The following is a 9,999-nucleotide window of genomic DNA, read 5'->3' on the forward strand; positions in this document are numbered from 1 at the left end:
ACACACACACCCAACACACACACACACACACACACACACACACACACACACACACACACACACACACACACACACACACACACACACACACACACACACACACACACACACACACACACACACACACACACACACACACACACACTGATTCATTCCTGTCTACTGTGATGTGCCTTAGTGTTGTTAAAGCTCCTCACCGTGTCTGTACGATAGTAAGCACCTGTAATTGATGTGCCGTGTGTGTGTGTGTGTGTGTGTGTGTGTGTGTGTGTGTAAGCCACAACAGGGGCTGACTGACGACAGATCTCGTCTAGCACTCATGTTAATGTATACACTGCTAACCAAACGAAGAGCATCATCGACTTATCTGTCAGAGCGACCTTGATGGAGAGAGCGAGAGAGAGATACTTGGCAGCCGAAACGTTTACGGGCCACCATGTCATCAACAAGACATCAGACAGGCTGTGATGTATGCCAGCCATGCCACGCTCTACTCTGACCAGTGATACTTCAACAGGAGAAGCAGAGGGGAAGAGATGGCAGAGAGAGAGGGATGGGGTGAAATAGAGAGGGGAGGAAGGAAAGAGATGGAGGGGAACAGGTAGAGGGAGAGGAGGGAGGAGAGAGGGTTAAGTATCCTTAACACATACTGTATGTCTAAAACCCTTAAAGAAGGTAAAGACCGGTCAGGACAGGATGTGTTCATAAGTGAATGTGTAGCAAAACCCCCACACACCATCCCCTTATCCTCAACTCCCAGACCGCCAACCCACATCCACATCCTAAAAAACAGAAACCAGAAAGAGTGTGGGTACGGCCCGGGACGCCTCAGCTTCCCCCCAGCGTTTAAATGAGATAAACGACTGAAGTTTGACGTGCGTCGACTTTCCAAACTGACGCGTGACTTAATTGAATCAGCCCCATTGTCGAGACGACCAAACGACCATGACAGGAGTGGGAGAGATAAGATCAGCTCAGACCGGGACAGGGACGGGCGTCCGCTAGATTTGCCTGTCATAAATACCCTCCCAGACAGACTCTTAACAGAGTCAATGTCTATAACAAACACCCACATTGGATGTCCATAAGGACAGAGGGGATAATGGTGGTTCCTAGTGAAGGCCCAATCTACCATAGTAATGAGGCTATCACTGCTATCTGGGATCCTTGGGACGTGCGCTACCCAAAACCCTGACCCTAACCTTAACCCTTACCTATCCTTAATCCTTTTCAATTTCAATGGGGTAGGGACATCCCAAAGATCCAACTGGGATTTTGTGAAAACCAGGGAATTTATTGAACATATCTGGAATTTTGCGTTATTTATTTAACTAGGGCAAGTCAGTTAAGAGCAAATTATTTTTTACAATGACGGCCTACACCGGCCAAACCCAGACGACGCTGGGCCAATTGTCCGCCGCCCTATGGGACTCCCAATCATGGCCGGTTGTGACACAGCCTGGATACGAACCAGGGTGTCTGTAGTGACGCCTCTAGCACTGAGATGCAGTGCCTTAGACCGCTGCACCGCTCGGGAGCCCCAGTATATATATAGTATATGACTTTAGCTTCATTAAAACGTTATAATCTACACTCTTTTTTAATGTGACCCATGACCCTAAACTGATGATTAAACTGAACGTTCCTTCATAACTACTCAAGTTTATAGTTTATACCAACAGAGTTAGGAAAAGGAGTGCACTTTTATGGAACTTTTAGGAAAAGGAGTGAACTTTTACTACTCTCTGTAGACTTACTGTATGGAAAAGAGTATCCCACTGCTATGAACAGTAGAGTCGGTTGGAAATAGTTGTAGCTATTGTAGTAGGAGCCAAAAGGCCTGCAGAATGAATGCATGGTTATGGGAAGTCCTGGACTTATTGAAGTTTAGTTAGAAAACGGCCAACCTTCAACCATCCGACGGCATGTTTGACATTACAGTCCTGTAGCAGACGCTCGTATTCAGTCACTCACATTCTGCACTCACCAAACTGAAGCTCAATGACAAAATACTGTCTAAAAAATACTGCAAATGTGTCACAAGCAAGTGGCTTCAGTAACTAGCTGCAGCGATCAAAGCCATAGACATTATTCTGAATATTCACAATGCTGAGGGGGAAGCAAAGGAGCAGTCTGAGAATGACAAAAGTGTCTGGTATTGAATACAGGCTATGTAGTAGTGTGAGTAAAAATCTGGCTGAAGGACATTGATGCGCTGAATCCTAATTGCTGTTAAACGCTTCCCCTCCGTTCATTCTCTGGTTCACACACATTAACTCACAATGCTCGTAGCCCGCTACAAAACACACACAAAGCTAATGAACGTATAATCACGTGTCCGGTTGTTTGGTTGTCGGGGGCGATCGTCGTCAGGCAGGCTCAGGTTGCCGGGGCGGTGGTGTAGGAGGTACAGGGAGTGTTTAGGGGGTCTTGCTCTTTCAGCCATCCAGCTCTTTAGTGACACTAAGCCTTTTTTCACCTCTCCGGCTTAGTCCCAGCTGTCTGAGGGAATTCCGCTAGTCTTTCATCTCACACACACACACACACAAACACACACAAACCCACATACACGAACACACACATGCATACACACAGGCATACACACACACATACGAACACACTACACAAACAGTTGGCAGTTTGACCCAGACCCAACACCCCCACTCTCCCACCCTCCTCTGGGTCCCAGTTAGTCACCCCTCTCCTTATCCCACTTTCCCAAGACCCCCAAACACGCACATACACACACTCACTCCCCCTCGAAACACACACACCTACTACCCCAACCACTCCATTACAACCCCATATCTCTAACTCCCTCCCTGGCCCTTTGATTGGCCCCATTACTCCATCAGCTAGCACAGCAATCAGACCCCATTACTGGGGCATCTCAGCCAGCCTCCTACTCACAGGACACTGGACCTCCATTACTGCTCTGTAGCCCCAACATGGCCACCACAACACAGTTCCTGTCCATCAGTCCTTCAGTCCACCTACTAGGACAGGACACTGTACTGCTCTGTTGCTCCAAAATGGCCGCCACAACACAGGTTCTGTCCTTCAGTCCTTTAGTCCACCTACTAGGACACAGATAGGACACTGGACCTGCGTCACTGCTCTACAGAGCCAAAAAGGCTGCCACAATACAGTTGTTTTGTGATATGTACATTTTAAGTTGAATGCATTTGGAACTATCTACATTGGCCAGTCCAAAAATACTTTTTGAATTCTGTCATGGAAATAAATGTATTTCCTATTACCAAGTGATTTACGGCTTCTTTGCCTTTAGTTTTCCATGTGGACCAATTTATCGGTGAATTCTGAAAAGTTATCCAAGGATTGTTCCATAAGGTTGTGTTTCTAGGGAGTGATATTGGTTCTTGTAGAATACTTTCATTTTCTTCCATGTGGTTCTAGTGTTCTTAACTATACTGTTGTTTATGTGGTTGTAATGACATCCTTGTCGTTGTTAGTTTCTGTCTTCTTCCCGTGGCCACAGGAAGTGTGTCATATATCACAGTACAATGGCAGCGGGCACACTAGCCTTCTTCTCCTTCCCTCCATCTCTCCCTCCTTCATCCCTCCTTCCCAATGTCCTCTATCTGTCACCACATCCATCAAATTACCAGTCATCCCTCTCTCTAAATCCCCAGGGCTTTCACTCGGCGAGAACTTGAGCCCTCACAACAGCGATGTGTGTGTTAGTGTGTGTGGGTCTCGTGCGTGTCACTGCACTACACACCCAGATCAAACACACCGACTAACAGATCCCTCTCACTGTGAGATTGCTGTCCAGATATTTGTTTCCTTGAAAAATGCTTTCATATGCATCGATTTATTTCAATCTGCGAGCAGCTTCTAGTATTTCTCCCTCTGCAGTGATATCTGAATCAGAGCCTGTTGTGCTTTCTGGTTTATATCACACATGCATGTACACACACACACACACACACAACACACACACACTCATTATGTCACCCCCCGCTGGATGGACATGTAAGAAGTGTTGGCCAGCAGCAGTAAAGTGATAGACGAGCACATCACAGCTTTCTCCTCATAGACTATCATTACCACACATCTTTCATCAGACATCTCCTCTTACGTAAGGCCGCTAGGAATCCAGGAATCTGTCAGTCGCTCGACAGTTTAGAAGGAGGGGAAAGAGAGGGAGGAGAGAGAGAAGAGAGAGATGAAGCCACAGCTTTCGCTTTTTTTTTTCCCCCTCCGTCAGGCTGTTCCATCCTTTCAACTTCCTGTCTGCCGGCTTCAAAGCCCTGATTGGCCCTCAAACACTTCCTGTGTCGACGATGTCTTCCTTCCTGTGTCACAACACCAGTGTGTTCTCTAAGTGGACTCACAACTTGACACTTCCCCCCCATCTCTCTTTGACTAGTTTTTGTATCGCCCTCTTCTACCTGGCCGGCCTCTTCTCTAGTGGGTGTGCAGGTCCAGATAACATAGTGTTTGGCAGCTATTATTGTGTCCATCCGGCATCTGCAACCACGGCAGGTCTCTCAGGGGAAGCAGTGATGTCTGTAATCTGAAAGACAGCATTCATGGACAGGGGGAAAAGAAGCACTCTACTTTCCGAGTGTGCCACTACCCATCTCACCCTGTAGACTCCAGACATCTCTCACACGAACTCATTCTCAATATTTAATTCTCTGTCATTCCCTTTTTCCTGGTCCTGTGTGTTTTGGCAGCACTCTCACACACATGAAACTACGTAAAGGCAGTAGGAGGCAGGTGTTTTTACACACACTCACACCTTTTCTCTCATAGCCTACATACACACTAACACACATATTCTCCCGTGTCCTCGTACCGACCATCTCGTCTCTGATTGGTTGGGAGCGTGTTATGTGGTGACGGAAGACCCTGGAGTGGTGAAACCCTGTGATGTCCCCCCCCCCTTCCTATGGGCCTGTCTCCCCCCCTCTCTCCATCTCCCCCCTCTCTCTCTTACTCTCCTCCTTTCATCTCTCCTTATCAGGCCTATTCAGAGGCCTGTGGTGTTGTAGCTCCAGCAGCCAGCACAGCAGGTGGGCCTCACTACCCACAATCCCACTGGAGTCCTTGGCACCTGGGGAAGCCGGGGGCGCCTCGTTCTCATTCCCCCATTTTAAACTCTCCCCCTCTCGCTCCCTTTCCTTGGCCGCGTCATTTATTGTAGTGTCTCACTTTAGTAAGCTGTTATTGTTTTCCAAAATCAGACAAAAAACCACTTGGTTCGGTTGTGTTGACGTCAGAAGAGCTGGAGACAGTCAAACTCTTTCAGAGACCAAGCAAGCACCACAGGGAAGCTCTTATAGCCATTACCTAGATGAAGCTCTTATAACCATTACCTAGATTAAGCTTTTATAGCCATTACTGTCACGATCGTCATCAGGGTGGAAATGACCTGACCAAGGTGCAGCGTGGTGAGCGTATATTTATTTTTATTATGAATGTCGCCAACAAAAACAAGAAACAACAAAAACGAACGTGAAGCTGACAAGGGCTATACAGGCCACTAACACTGTCACGTTCTGACCTTTATTTCCTTTGTTTTGTCTTTATTTAGTATGGTCAGGGCGTGAGTTGGGGTGGGCAGTCTATGTGTGTATTTCTATGTTTTCCTATTTCTGTGTTTGGCCTGATATGGTTCTCAATCAGAGGCAGGTGTTTTGTGTTGTCTCTGATTGGGAACCATATTTAGGTAGCCTGTTTTGTGTTGGGTTTTGTGGGTGGTTGTCTTCAGTCTTCGTGTGTCTGCACCAGACAGTACTGTTTCGGTTTTTTCACATTTTTTTTTTTTTTTGTATTTTGAGTGTTCACTTTTATTAAATCAAGATGAACAATTACCACGCTGCACATTGGTCCTCCGATCCTTGTAATTTCTCCTCAGACGAGGAGGAAGACGAAAGCCGTTACAAACACAGACAACTACCCACAACTCAGGTGGAAAAACAGGCTGCCTAAGTATGATTCCCAATCAGAGACAACGATAGACAGCTGTCCCTGATTGAGAACCATACCCGGCCAAAACATAGAAACAGAAAACATAGAAATAAAGAAACTAGAATGCCCACCCTAGTCACACCCTGGCCTAACCAAAATAGAGAATAAAAGCCTCTCTATGGCCAGGGCGTGACAATTACCTAGATTACATTTTTATAACCATTATCTAGACTAAACTCTTATAGTGATTACCTAGATTAAACTTTTATAGCCATTACCAGATTACGTTTTTATAGCCACCATCTAGATTAATTCTTGCTGCCATTACCTAGATTAAGTTTTTCACCATTACCTAGATCAGCTCTTATAGCCATTACCTGGATTAAGCTCATATAGCATTACCTAGATTACGTTTTATAACCATTATCTAGACTAACTTTTATAGCCATTACCTAGATTAAACTTTTATAGCCATTACCTAGATTAAACTTTTATAGCCATTACCTAGATTAAACTTTTATAGCCATTACCTAGATTACATTTTTATAGCCATTATCTAGATTAAACTCTTCTAACCATTACCTAGACTCAGCTCCTATAGCCATTACCTAGATTAAGCTCTTATAGCCATTACTAGATTAAACTCTTATAACCATTACCTAGATTACGTTTTATAACCATTATCTAGACTAAACTCTTATAGTGGTTCCTAGATTAAACTTCTATACCCATGACCTAGATTACGTTTTTATAGCCACCATCTAGATTAATTATTCTAGCCATTACCTGGATTAAACTCTTATAGCATTACCTAAATTAAGTTTTTATAGCATGACCTAGATTAAGTTTTTTATGCATTACTGGATTAAGCTCTTAGGCCATTACTGGATTAAGCTCTTATAGCCATTACCTAGATTAAGCTCTTATAGCCATTACCTAGATTAAGCTCTTTATAACCATTACTGGATTAAGCTCTTATAGCCATTACCTAGATTAAGCTCTTATAGCCATTACCTAGATTAAACTCTTATAGCCATTACCTAGATTAAACTTTATAGCCATTACCTAGATTAAGCTCTTATAGCCATTCCTAGATTAAACTCTTATAGCCATTACCTTAGATTAAGCTCTTATAGCCATTACCTAGATTAACGCTCTTATAGCCATTACCTAGATTAAGCTCTTATAGCCATTACCTAGATTAAGCTCTTATAGCCATTACCTAGATTAAGCGTGGACAGCAACTAGTGTGAAATACCAACCTACAAAGGTGTTTAGCACAGAAAGACGGGCGGGAGAAGCAGTGACAAGGATTATTATGAGAAATACATTTTGGTTAATGACTATTGACCGTCACTGTACCGGATTGGAAAATAATCACACACATTTTGTTCCACGCTTTTACACACATGGGTTGCAGTTTATTTCAATGAAATCGATAGAAAGGATGAATTCTCGATCTACCACACCAAACACACACATACACACACACACTACACACGCTAACACACACAGCACCTGGCACGGTGGTGTTTTCCCTGGTAGGTCAGTCCAGGGCCTAACTGATTGAGTCGTTTTCCTACCCAGGACCCTGTTCATTTGTTATTGTTGATTTCCCTCACACACCAGAGTCCCAAAAGGAGATGTGGTGTGTACACACACACACCACACAACACACACACACACACAGACACAACACACACCAGCACACACACACACACACACACACACACACACACCACATGCACACCTAAGGCTTTCCTGCTAGAGAGGAATATAGGGAAGAAGGGTGACTAGGGAAGAAATTACACCTGAGAGTGGGAGGTGTGTGTGTGTGTGGTGTGTGTGTGTGTGTGTGTGGTGTGTGTGTGTGTGTGTGTGTGTGTGGTGTGTGTGTGTGTGTGTGTGTGTGTGTGTGGGTGTGTGTGTGTGTGTGTGTGTGTGTGTGTGTGTGTGTGTGTGTATGTGTGCTTGCGTGCGTGTGTGTGTGGAAACGGGAAATAGCCCATCCATCCCATTTCCTATATGTACCTTTGTGGCCATCATTTTGGCCGTTGATATTTCAATTGGTGCGACTATTCCATAATAATTGCTAAATCAATACATTTATAACATTCAAATAGGCCATCAGAAACCTCAGGACACAAATGTAACTTGTAATCAGCCAGAAAATGCCAGAAGAAGGGAAGTGAGATTACCAATAGCACTTCTTCCATATCATCCTACAGCGTTCCATGCAGGCCAGATGTTTTGATTGCTGTACCCTATCAGAAAGAGCAAGGTTTCTAATGAACCTATTTTTGCCAAACCACTCTACAAATTGTGCGGATGGTCTCTTACAAAATATAACTTTTTCCTAGAATAACCGCAGCTCACGTGCCCGTGTACCTCATTTGAGTCTCTGGTGACAATCAGCAATAGCCATTTGGGCTATTTCTGTATATATTCCATTATATTCTTACTGTGAAATGTATGTGTGTTGACTGTGGTAGGGCAGGGCCTGTGATGTCTGCTAAACTAACACGTCATTGGCATCATTAGCAGGCATAGCCTACTAAGCACAGATAAATACAGCTCAAAACATGCTATTCTGTTCTTTTAAATAATGTGTCTTGTTATAGTTAATGGTTTTTTTATGACCTTCCTAAACTAAATATGAATGGATTTCTTTGTGATTGTTTATATTAAATGGATTTATTAGACTGGCGTCTATTGATCGGCTCCTGGCCGAGGCCAGGCTATGCTACTGTTAAATATGCGTACGGTCATTTTGACCCTAATGGCACTTTGAGGATGAAATGCCCAGAAACTTTATTTTAATTTATTATATTTATCTCAAAGGATTGCTAGAGTTTAAAATACACATATTTAGGATAGGTGGGTTCGAGGTTTTCAATGAAATTAAGTTATTGAAATTCCAAAATGTAAAACGTCCTTCTTGGCCGTTCTAGTGTTAACGGCTTCAATGTCAAGGTCAGCGCCACAAAGAGCCATGGCTGGACATGGACTAGAATAGAACGGAATAGAATAGAACTGTAGAGTCCATCCGAGGATGTTTCCGTACATCACCGTAAAATAATTATAATTATTATTCAAAAACGTCATACACATAGACATCATGGACAATACACTGCAGTCCTCAGGAGAATAATACCTTTTCGAATCATTTTTCATTGACATTTACAATCAACCCAATACGTTGATGTTATGGTCTTCCATTTAACTATGATGTCAGCTTCCGTATTGTAGATATTTAGACCGGGCCGGGTTCCAGTTCTAATCTCCATYASRGYGCATTATGCTGATTCTCTCTGACACGCCCAAGACGGTTATCCTCTCGCTTTCTCTCCGTCTCAATAATGGAAAATGTGTACCGGCATATTTTATCGTCTCTACTCGTTCAGGCACAGACACACACACACACACACACACACTCGTTCATAATCCATGCATTCAGGCAGAACCAGAGGATTATATTAACCCCTTGTTACCCTGATGTTGTAATACCCCATACAGACCTATTGCATTGTTACACTAATGTGACCATGTCTGTGGTTCCTAAGGGAGGAGTTACTCTCAATGCCCATTAGGGACGCAGCCCATGTGCCCAATGACTCTGATATAGGAGTTCAACACGTACAGAACATCTCTCAGAGGAGACGAAACCATATGTATGCAGCTGGTGGGGATTGCCACCTGTATTAATATACAGTGTGTGCTTTCTCAGCCCCAATCCGTCTTTGTTAGGCCACTCCAGCACACACACACACACACACACACACACACACACACACACACACACACGCTATCCAAACCGCTCCACAGCCCCAATCACCCAATCACATCAGCCTTTCAAACAGGCACGGCGCTGAGCCGCCCGCTCTGCTATAGCTAACGCCAGCTCCACTCAGCAGGATCCATCACAGCCGCTACTGCTATCGCTAACCGCTAACTCCGCTCAATCAGCTAATCGATGAAAGCTCCTGGTGATCAGAGGGCGCGATGCTAACTAGCTACTTGAGATTTAGGGGGTTCAGCTGGGGGTTCGGTGCTTGGCTA

The sequence above is a fragment of the Salvelinus sp. IW2-2015 genome, unplaced genomic scaffold (genome assembly GCF_002910315.2).
Source record: "Salvelinus sp. IW2-2015 unplaced genomic scaffold, ASM291031v2 Un_scaffold3023, whole genome shotgun sequence".
Taxonomy (NCBI): domain Eukaryota; kingdom Metazoa; phylum Chordata; class Actinopteri; order Salmoniformes; family Salmonidae; genus Salvelinus; species Salvelinus sp. IW2-2015.